Genomic DNA, 12,483 nt, shown 5'->3' with positions numbered 1-12,483 from the left:
ACCATCCAGGTCAGCCTTTTGCAAACTTTCATCGACAGAACATTTTCTTAAATAAAATCCGACCTAGACATCAATTCGATCAGTCAAACATTAGGAAGGGCAAGAGTGGGCATGATGCCCTGAGCCCTGGCCATCCTGTTCTGGGACTCTCACCCTCGGCAGAGTCCCACAGCTCCAAGGAAGGGAAGGAAACCTCTGATTGAGTTTCAGCCCAGACTACCAGTGCCCAGCTCCATGAATGAGGAAACCGAGGCTGTGGGGCAGAGCGCGTGGGGAGGTTGCTCAGACAGAGGCAGACGTGGGCTGCCCCATCCCCTGCCCCTCCTTTCGGCAGCGCACACCTGCTTCTGCAGACTGCAGACCGCACACTCCCTGGCTCCTGCCGGAACCTTGATGCATCCCATATTTCTGGTCTGACAGCCAGTAAAACTGAGCCTCCTTCTTGTAATTGCCAACTTGTTTCCTATTGGAGGAGCTGACTTTGAATGTGCAGAGAACAAAGACCCTTTGTGAGTTGCTTTTGGAAAGGGAGATGGGGGGGAAGAATTACATTAATAATATGAGAAGCAGCAATCCCAATTATATTTTTCAACCTCTCTGGTGAATAGGAAATAAAAACCACTTTATTTGGAAAGCTATAGTGGAGCCAATTTTCTCCAGTCTGGACATGGAGACCTGGGGCCCAGGGCCAGCCAGCGGGACAGTCGCTGTCCAATCAGGGCAGCCAGGCCAACTGGGCCCTGATCAGCCCAGGCAGGCATCATACAACACGGCAGCAATATATTTTTTTCCAGCTGCAGGAAGTCCAACTCGTGCAAGAGAAACTCATTTCTTTACCATTTGAAGCTGGAAGGAAAATGACTTTATCCTTTCCTTTCCCCACTGCTCTCAACCATGCGTGTCTTCCCGAGTTTCCCTGCAGTCTCTTCCTGCCAACACTCCAGGCAGGGGTGGAGTGAGAAGGGCCGGCTCTGGGGCGCCTGCAGGGACCAGGGCGGGGCTGCAGCTGTCTCCCCGCCACTCCCGCCCCCTTCCAGCACAGGGAAGGCTGGGCTGCCAGCTCCTCACTTGCGGTTTCTTCACACACTCCATCTTCTGTCAGCTGATTGGCCTGTGCCCACATGCTGTCTTCTCTCGGACGAAATGCTATCCTCCCCTCAAGTTCAAGGCACATGTCACCTCCTCTGGGAAGCCCTCTCTGAGTCAGTTCTTCCCTAATCAAACTTGCCGGAAAACTCAGCACAGGGCTTTGTGGCTTTGTCTCAAGTCTGCCCCCTCATCTGACTGAGGCCCTAATTGAGGATGTAATTTATCCTGGGGCCAGCAGTGCCAGTCCCAAGGTCCATATGTCGTAGCCTGTGAATGGTTGGAGGAGAAAGGCCTAATCCTTCTTAATCCATAATGGTACTTAGAATGGCTAAGATGCTTTCAGTTGGAAACGACTTCTTTGGAAAAATGAGGAGCTGGTGCTAGTGGGAAGGGAGTTTCATGTGATGTCTGGGTGGATGGCTCCGTGTGCAGCTTGATCCAGCGTCTTTATCATCATCGCTCCGTCTCTGTCTTCTCACAAGCAGGCCTCCCTGTTATGAGGGGAGTTAGAAATAAACATCCCACCAACTTAGCAACCTCCTAGAACAGACCCTCTGTCCTCAGGGCTTGGCAAAATAAATGCTATGTTCACATCAAGCCCAGGATATCTGAACACAGGATTTTTCCTCAGAAAATAAAATCTCTGGCAACTACTGTAAAGCAGAGATTTAAAGTTTTAGGTTCAGGAAACATGAGAGAATGTACCTTGCAGTTCAGTGTGCTACCTGGGATGATGCTGGGCATGCAAAGTCTAATAGGGAATTTTGCATCTCTTTTATTAATAATTTACACATCATCTAATTCCAAAGGTATGAAATTAAAAAATGCTTGCTCCTTGGAAGAAAAACTATGACCAACCGAGACAGCATATTAAAAAGCAGAGACATTACTTTGCCAACAAAGTTCTGTCTAGTCAAAGCTATGGTTTTTCCAGTAGTCATGGATGGATGTGAGAGTAGGACTGTGAAGAAAGCTAAGCGCCAAAGAATTGATGCCTTTGAACTGTGGTGTTGGAGAAGACTCTTGAGAGTCCCTTAGACTGCAAGGAGATCCAGCCAGTCCATCCTAAAGGAAATCAGTCCTGGGTGTTCATTGGAAGGACCGATGTTGAAGCTGAAACTCCAATACTTTGGCCACCTGATGCGAAGAGCTTATTCATTTGAAAAGACCCTGATGCTGGGAAAGATTGAAGGTGGGAGAAGAAGGGGACGACAGAGCATGAGATGGTTGGATGGCATCACTAACTCAGTGGACATGAGTCTGAGCAAGCTCCGGGAGACGGTGATGGACAGGGAGGCCTGGAGTTCTGCAGTCCATGGGGTCGCAAACAGCTGGACACGACTGAGTGACTGAACAGCAGCAACGTGACAACTCCATGTGATGTAAAGCAAACAGGCTTCATAGATCAAGTAAAGACAGAGGGGAGACCTGCAGGCCCAGTGGATCTGAAGCAGCAGCTGTCTTGGGCAATCGGTGACTCATGTCAGCAAAACTGTGTCACCCTCCTTACAGGGTTAATGTCTTCCACTAGACTCTCTTGCTGTTTTGTTTGTGAATGGTCTCGGTAGTACGGTTCTGTAACAGTTATAAACATAAGGGGGTTAAGTTTGTTTTCAGGTTTTTACATATTTAAGTAACATTGTAAGCAAAACAATTTAAGTCAATAGTAGGGAATCAGACCAATCTTTCCCTCTAAAATGGAGGTTTAAGAAACACTATGATAAAATAATCAATCCTCTCTGAAGTATTAATAGCCAATAAATGACTTACAGAAGACGGTCGAAAACTCAGGGACAATCTGGATTTGAACCCATACTCCTTTCTGATCTCAGACCTGGGGAAAGTGTCTCAGTGTCTATGAGCCAGTTTCCACCTCTGAAAAGCAGAAAACCAGTAATGGTTAGGCGATCTCTCTCCTCCAGGCATCATCTTTCCCAAGATGGGCCGGCTGTATCCAGACTCCCATGGAGAAGCACTCTCAGCCAAGAAAAGCCTTTCTCCAGTGGGAGCTCCAGGCCCCTGACGTGCAAGATAGGAAAGTGCTTGGCTGAGGCCTGAGGGGCAGTGCTGCCCAGACCGTGCAGGGCCAGCTGCCCTTTCCACTGCAGGGCCAGGACCCTACCACCCAGCTTTCTCAAGTCCAAACCAAAGGGTGAACTCAGCCTTATTCACTCTCTCCAACAATGGCAGAAAGAGGAGCTGCCACCTGTCACTGCTGGGGCCAGCTTGGAACAAGCAGGAAGACTCAGCAGGTGTGCCTCCTAAAGTAAAAGGACCTGCTGACCTGGGCTGAGGGCGAGGAGGTCAGCAGTGCCCACATGAGATCCAGGCCCCTAGACTCGGCCAACAGCCTACCAGCCCCTCAAGTGCCCAGTGTGAGGCAGATGAGCTGGGCTGGGCCCCAGAAGCTGGGGTATTTGGGCTGGGGTCTTCTCAGTGAGGGCGTGCAGTAGCCCACCAGCTTGGCTCCCTTCAGGGCCCCCCAGTTCACTGGACTCACTGTTCACCCTGGTCATTTTGGGCCCTGTGTCCAGGGTCCACCCAGCAGGAGCTGGTAGGCTGGACTGACAAGCCGGGATCTAAATTGTTTTACTTTCCAGGGTTGCCGCCACCAAAATGAAGCCCTCTGTCTAACCAGTGGCCACTAGAAATAAATATTTAAACACTACATTTGTACAGTGGTGCCAGATTACGCCTCAGAGGTATGCCATCCTCCTCAGCTACCCAGGCCGAGTGATACCCTCGTGCCTCCAGTATAACCCAGTAAGCCTGGCCCAGTAGGAGGACAAACTCTGTGATGTCCATCCACACCCATTTTCCCCAGTGTCTGGGAGACCAGTAACTGGTTAGAGAAGGTTAGAAGACCAAGAGAGGGAACGCGTCTCCAGAGCATTCTCCCCACACTGGGGTGTGGATACCCCCAAGAAATGCCCTGACCTTCCACCATGTTCTGGGTTAGCTCCAGCCATGCAAAACCTGCCAAGACACCAGATGCCACCAGCCTGGCCACAGCCAAGACCAGAAACCACTCATAGCAGGGGTTCCCGGGCAGGGACTGCTGGACCTTCCAGCTGGGAGAGAAGAAAATGCCCATCCTGTCAGAGACCATCTGCTGTCTCCCAACCCTAAGATGTTCAAATGCAGCTTTCCTGCTAGGAGGCCAGGCAGTGGGGTGGGAAGGCCCCACTTCAGCATCTGGAATGAGAGACATAACCAGGAGAGGAACAGAGAAACAGAAAAAAGATGAAGAAAGACACAGAGAGGAGAATGAGAGACAGAGAGAGAAAGAGACAAGAGAGAAAGAGATAAGAGAACTCTTTGACCTCTCTCAGACAGGATGAAGGTAGCCAGGAAGCAGAGAAAGGTGACCTCCTCAGCCTCGGAGCTCCCCTCCTGCAGGACAGGCTCCATATGGGAACAGAGCTACCAAAGGCCCACTCCTTTTGGCCGGTTATGCTCAGGAGGACTTGCTAGGCGACCTTCTCTCCAAATGTAGTTGCATCTAGATGGCAGGATAGAAAGAAGTCGTTGCAAATAAGCTGTTGTTTGCCAGGTACCTATAGCCTTGGGCTGCACCATGAAATAAGGTTTTCAGTAGGTCTGTGTTGTAAATAGAACAAATGGTTTCCACTGTGTTCTTGTGGACTATCTATCCACTAACCACTATCACTTTGTGAATACATTGAAAATACACCTCAATACTTGCAATTGTGTTTTCATCTGTCTCTTGCTTTCTTTTACTTTTTCTTTCTTTCCTTTTTTTCTCACATATTTAAATATAAAAGATAAAAGTGGCCAAGACTTGCCTACCTGAGGTCACCTGGTAAGCTAGTGTGGCTCTGTAAGTGCTCAGGCTCAGGGCATGACAGGGTTCCTATGGACCCTCGCACAGGCCCCAGGACCAGAAGCAGCCTCAGGGGCAAGTCCTACTTCATGCCTTGATGCTCAGACCCTCAAACCTCCTTCCCCCTTAGGAGTCTCTGAAACCAGGACCCTGAAAACCAGGGTGCCCTGGGAGTGCCAGCTGGCTGAGGTTATTGGGAGAACCACCTACCTGGGGCTGAGCATAAAGGAAGAAAGGGGCTCCAAGCCAGGTGCTCAGCCCATGTAGGAGGACTGGCCCAGTTTTCCAAGGCAGCACCAACTTTGGGCAGGTGTTGTTGCTAGCACTGAGACTTAGCTGGGATGTGGTATCCTTGAATCTTGTCCCCGTCTCTGACTTAGCTGGGTATTACTACTGAAGGTGCTTCTTTTTCTGTCTTCTTCCACTATCCAGAAACATCTTGAAAGAATCATGGTGATGGAAAGTAATACTTCACCTTGTTATCATTCTATAATATGACATTTTGGCATATTTTTATCCCATCTGACATTCACAACAGCCCTACCTTCTTTCCGCTCACACTTCTCTTTGTGCTGCTCTTCAAACACACCACTTTTCTGCCCCAGGACCTTTGCACATGCTTTTCTCCCTGCTTTAAATACTCTTCCCCATGCTGCATTTCCTCACTTCACTCAGGTCTCTATCAAAAGACTTCTAAAAAGACTTACTTCACAGTATTATGTAATCCGTGTGTAATCCAGGAGAGTTTTCTTGTTCTTAAGAGAAACACACTGATGTGTTTAGATACTGTTGTGAATTAAAAATGGCAGCAGATTTTTAAAGATTCTTTGCAGCTCCTTCCATCGAAAGTTATAGTTATTTCCTCACTCTTCTACTCTGGGCCAGTGTGTGACTTGCTTTGACCAGTGTGGTGCAGTCCTGTTGTCTGACTCCAAGCTAGAATTCAAGAGATCTTGCAGCTTCCACTGTCATTCCTTTGGAACCCAGGTGCCTGTGAGGAAACCTGAGCTAGTCTGCTGAAGAGGTATATAGGGGAGAACCAATGTGCCAGACCAACAGCCCCACCAGAGGTGGTGAGTGAGACCACTGGGGGCTTGTCAGGACTGTCTAACCAAAACACGAGTGAAGAGTCAAAGTTTGCAACTTAAATTTTTTGAAATAAGTTATTCTAAAAAGTTTTTATAAGAAAAGAAAGATGAGCTTTCAATAAGAAAGAAAAGACAAACTCAAATAAAAGATCAGAGAGTTATATCTCTGGTCAACTGATTTTCACTAAGCGTGCCAAGATAAATTGATAAGGGAAAGAAGAGTCTTTTCAAGAAAATGATGTTGGAACAACTGGATAGGCATCAGCAAAAGAATGAAATTGGACTCCTGATTCCCACCATATAAAAAATTAACTCAAAATGGATCAAAGACCCAAATGTGAAAGCTATAACTGAAATATTCTTAGGAGAAAACATATGCATAATTATTCCTGATCTTGTACTAAACAGTGATTTCTTAGATGTGATACCACAAACAACAAAAGAAAAATCAATTGGCTATCATCAAAATTAAACACTTTGTGTTTCAAAGGACACCATCAAGAGCAAAAAGACAATACAAAGAATGGGGGAAATATTTGCAAATCATATGTCTGATAGATTCACTTCTAGAATATAAAGTAAGTTCTTTAAAATTTAATAATAAGGCAAATAACTTGAGTTTTGAATGGGCAAAGAATTTAACAGATATTTCTCCAAAAAAGATATATGAATGACCAATGAGCATTTGCATGTAAAGATCCTTGAAAAGATGCACAAAAAGATGCTAAACATGATTAGTCATTAGGGGAATGCAAATCAAAATCACAGTGACAGTCTATGTCATTCACAATAGAATTATTGTAATAATTTTTTAAAGGCAGACAATAGGTATTCACAAGGATGTGAAAAAACTGTAATACACTGCTGGTGGGAATGTAAAAACATGCAACCACTTTGGAAGAGAGTTTGGTTGTTTCTTAGTAAGTTAAACATAAAGATATCATATGATCCAGAAATCCCAGTCTTAGGTATCTACCCAAGAAATGAAAACATATGTTCATACAAAATCTTGTACATGTATCTTTATAGTGGCATTATTCATAATAGCCAAAAAGTAGAAACAACCAGAATGTCCATCAATTAATGGATGAATAAACAAATTGTGATATATCCAGAGGCGGAAAATTATTCAGCCATAAAAAGGAGGAAAGTACTGTTAAATGCTACAACATGGATCAAACTTGGAAATATTTTGATAAGTTGAAAGAAGTCAGACATGAAAAGTCATACATTATGTGATTCTATTTATACAAAATGCCCCAAATAGGCAAATCCATAGACATATACATTAATGGTTTTCAGGGACTTGAAAGATGGAGGAAATGAAGAGTGACTGATAATGATATACAGTTTATTTTTCCAGTAATAAAAAAGTTCTAGAATTAGACAAATGATGATGGTCATACATTTTCAGTATACTAACTACCAGTGAATTGTATGCTTTAAAATGATGAATTTTATGGTATGTGAATTATATTTTCATTTAAAACCCCAAACATCTGAAAAAGATTTAAAAAACTAGGCAACTACTAAAACTTCTATAATATTTAACTTACTTGATTTATTTTTTGTTTTATTGTTCCTTCCCAATCTATATACATTTTATTCCCTTTTCTTATCTTATTGTGAAAAAAAGGAGGCAAGAATATACAATGAGAAAAAGACGGTTTCTTCAGCAAGTGGTGTTGGGAAAGTTGGACAGCCACATGTAAATCAATGAATTTATAACACACCCTTACAGTATACACAAAAATAAACTTAAAATGACTTAAAGACTTAAATATGAGACATGGCACCATAAAACTAGAAGAGAACATAATCAAAACATTCTCTGACATAAACTGTACTAATGTTTTCTTAGGTCAGTCTCCCAAGCCAAAGGAAATGAAAGCAAAGTAAACAAATGAAACATAATCAAGTTATGAGCTTTTGCAACAGCAAAGGAAATCACAAATAAAACTCAAAGACAACTGACAGACTGGGAGAAAATATTTGCAAGTGATGTGACTGACAAGGGCATAATTTCCAAAATATACAAACAGCTCTTGCAACTCAACAACAAAAAGACAAGCATCATAATTGAAAAATGAGCAGAAGAACTAAATAGACATTTCTCCAAAGAAGACATACATCTGGTCATCAAGCACATGAAAAGATGCTTAACATTGCTAATTATTAGAGAAACGCAAATCGAAACTACAAAGAGGTACCACCTCACACCAGTCAGAATGGCCATCATTAAGAAGTCTACAAATAACAAATGCTGGAGAGGATGTGAAGAAAAGGAAACCCTCCTACACTATTGGTAGGAATGTAAGTTGGTACAGCCACTGTGGAAAAAAGAATAGAGATCCCTCAAAAAACTAAAAATAGAATTGCCATATGATCTAGCAATCCCATTCCTGGACATATATCTGGGGAAAAAATATGATATAAAAAGATAAATGCACCCCATAGCTTATAGCAGCATTATTCACAATAACTAAGACATGGAAGCAACCTAAATGTCCATCAGCAGATGAGTGGATACAGAAGATGTGGTACATATGTACAATGGGATACTATTCAGTTATAAAAAAAAGAACAAAAGAACACCATTTGCAAAAACTTGGATGAACCTAGAGATTGCCATACTAAGAGAAAGAAGAACACCATAAGGTATACCTTATATGTAGAATCTCAAATATGACACAAATGAGCTTTTATGAAACAGAAGCAGACTCACAGACATAGAGCACTGTGGTTGCCAAGTGAGACAGGGAGTGGGAGAGGGATGGAGTGGAATCTGGGGTTAGCAGATGGAAACTATTGTATACAGAGTGTATAACCAACAAGGTCAGAATCCGCCTGCCAATGCAGGAGACACGAGTTCTATCCTTGGTCCTGGAAGATCCCCTGGAGAAGGAAATGGCAACCCACTCCAGGATTCTTGCCAGAAGAACCCCACGGACAGAAGAGCCAGGTGGGCTATAGTCCATGGTGTCACAAAAAGTTAGACATGACTTAGCGACTACACAACCGCAACTGTATAGCATGTTCACTATTCTGTGATAAACCATAATGGAAAAGAATATTAAAAATAATGATAAATATATGTACACACGTATCTGAATCACTTTGCTGTACAGCAGAAATTAACACATTATAAATCAACTATATTTCAATAAAACTTTTAAAATGACAAAGGAAAAGTGTGGTAAGACGTGACTTCTTTACCTCTTTCCTGGTCTCAGTGGGAAAGCTCCTAGCTTCTCACCCTTAAGTATGATGTTACGGTGGGGTTTTTATAGATTTTTTAAAAATTAAGTTGAGGAAGTTCCCTTCTATTCATAAGTTTACTAAGAATTTTTATCATGAATCATCAAATGCTTTTCTGCATTTACTAATAAGTTCAAGTAATTTTCCTTTTTTAGCCTTTAGCATGTTGGCATGATTACATAATTGATTTTTTAAAGCTGAATCAGCTTTGCATATTTGGGATAAGTCCCACTTGATCATGCTGTATATAATTCTTTTTCTACATTGTCAGGTTTAATTTGCTAATATTTTGTTGAAAATGTTGGCATCTCTGTTCATGAGACATATTTCTTTCCTTGTCTGTGATGGCCTTGGTTTTAGAGTAATGGTGACCTCACAGAATAACTAAAAAGTATCCTCTCTGCTTCCATCCTTTGAAAGAGATTGTAGAGAATTGATGTAATTTCTCCCTTGAATATTTGGTTGAATTCACTACTGAACTCGGGACTATTGCTTTCTGTTTTAGATTATTGATTGTTGATTCATTTTCTCTAACAGATGAAGGCCTATTCAGATTATCTATTTCTTTTTGTATGAGTTTTGGCAAACTATGTCTTTCAAGAAACTGGTCCCTTTCATCTAAGTTGTCAAATTTGTGGGCATAAGGTTGTTCAAATTATTCCCTTATTATCCTTCTTATGTCCATAGGATCTGTAGTGATGTCCACTCTTTCATTTATTAATAATCCTCTCTCTTTTTTCCTTAATTAACCTGACTGTGAAGTGAAGTGAAAGTCATGTCTGACTCTTTGCAACCCCATGGACTGTAGACCACCAGGCTCCTTTGTCCATGGGGTTTTCCAAGCATATTGGAGTGGGCTGCCATTTCCTTCTCCAGGGGATCTTCCCAACACAGGGTCTCCTGCATTGCAGGCAGATTCTTTACCGTCTGAGCCACCAGGGAAGCCTAGACGCATCACTTTTGTTGATCTTTTCAAAAAAGCAGCTTTTGAGTCCATCTTTTCCTCTATTAATTTCCTGTTTTCAATTTCACTGATTTCCTTTTTGTTTGTTTGTTTTGTTTTTTCTGTATAAAAGACAATCCCAATATCAAGGTATAAGGAAGGGGAGGACAAGGGACATACCCCTTGGTGTAAGGACACATGGGGCAGAAGAAGGATAAGCCTCAAAAGGAGGGGTGGGAGGGAACATCATTACAGCAGCAAAATGTTCTCTGTAAAAGGTTGGAGGAGTCTCCACAGCCTCAGAGATGGAGGTGAAGGTCACCTTCTCAGTGAGGGCTCTCCACTCAAGTGTTCAAAGGAAGGGAAATGTCTGCACCTCTTCTCTTGGTTCTTGTGTTGCTGATTCTGTTTCTGATGCCAACTGTCTCACTGTATCTCACTGTTCTCACTGTTTGCTTGACCCAGGGTAGCCAAGGTGTGAGCTAAGAGGCTGGAAGAAGACTCAAGGAGCTGTGGGAACTGCAGACACATTTATCCTCTCCCGGCTGACACAGCAGCTGTTGCAGTAGACACGCTATATTCTCTCTTCTCGTGGCTGACCCCACAGACACAACCCTGATGCAGCAGTAAGGCCGCCACTCTTTGGGTGGAGCTCATACAGAATTAGGGCTTCCCTCATAGCTCAGTTGGTAAAGAATCTGCCTGCAATGTGGGATACCTGGGTTCAATCCCTGGGTTGAGAAGATCCCCTGGAGAAGGGAAAGGCTACCCATTCCAGTATTCTGGCCTGGAGAATTCCATGGACTGTATAGTCCATGGTGTCACAAAGGGTTGGACACAAATGAGCAACTTTCACTTGGAAAGCGTCTATTCTGTTGCCCACTCTGGGTTACCTTCAGCCCTGTGTAAATAAGAGTACTGTAGGGCTCAGAATCAAGAAGGAAATGGCAACCCATTCCAGATTTCTTGCCTGGAGAATCCCATGGACAGAGGAGTCTGGTAGACTACAGTCCATGGGGTCGCAAGAGTCAGACATGCCTTAGCGACTACAGCAGCAGGAAGCAGGGCTCAGAAGGCAGAGATTCACTTGTATGGATTAAAAGTCAACAACTCCAGCTGCAGGGCAGTACTCCAACTTCTGCATCTCAGGTACCATCAACTGCACTAGCAGGGCCCTCTAGGGGAAAAAGCCTCCTTGGAATAGAGACACATCTTGGAGCCAGTCATCCTCTGGGTACAATTTGATCAGGTCAAATATTTTGCTTAACTGGTCAGCTTCAGAGTTTTTACAGAAGATAAGTTTTTGATGAAACATGTCTGTAAAAGTACAACCAACCTTCCACATGTCCACAGGTGTTGCATACGTAGACTTCAAAGAAACTTCTGGAGCAGAGTAGGGGTAGCCATTCTCAGGCCAGAGGTGACTCTCACCCCATGTAGGGAGCTGTGGAGACGGCCTGTCACTGGGGCCCCAGAACCAGTTCCTAGAGCCATACACTCGAGCTGAGGGGCAGCTGTACACTCCAGGCCCAGGCACGACACCAGACACAGACTAGAGCGGTCCTCCTCACCTCCCCCTCACCATGTGGCCAGCTGCCAAAGAGGCATGGGAAACGGGGACGGGGGGGGGGGGCTCAATTTCATTGATTTATGCTCTAGTTTTTATTATTTCTCTTCTTCTGATTATTTAGATTTACCTTACTCTTCCGAGTTTCTTAAGATGGAAACTTAGACTATTGATTTTAGATATTTCTTCTTTTCTTATATAAACATGTGTACACCCGTGGCAGATGCATGTTGATGTATGGCAAAACCAATACAATACCGTAAAGTAAAAAATAATAATAATAAATTTTAAAAAAAAGAAAAAAAACATTCAATGCTACAAATTTCCCTCTCAGCACTGCTTTGCTCTACCCCACAAATTTTGATAAGTTGTTTTCTTTTTCATTAGCTTAAAATAATTTTTTAAATTTCTCTTACAATTTCTTCTCTGACCCATGTGATATCTAAGAGTATTTCATTTAATCTCTGTGTATTTTAGGAGTTTCCAGTAATTTTTCTGTTGTTGATTTCTAGTTTAGTTTTACTATAACCTAAGAGCAGACATTGTATGATTTCTATTCATTTAAATATTTTAAGAATATGGTCCATTTTATTGTCCAGAATGTGGTCCGTCTTGGTAAATGTTCCACGTGAATTTGAGTAGAAGGTGTATTCCGTTGTTGTCAGATAAAGAGAGCCTACAGTGATAATACTCT

Source organism: Bos javanicus, chromosome 21, assembly GCF_032452875.1.
Source record: "Bos javanicus breed banteng chromosome 21, ARS-OSU_banteng_1.0, whole genome shotgun sequence".
NCBI lineage: Eukaryota > Metazoa > Chordata > Mammalia > Artiodactyla > Bovidae > Bos > Bos javanicus.
This window is presented reverse-complemented; position numbering follows the sequence as displayed.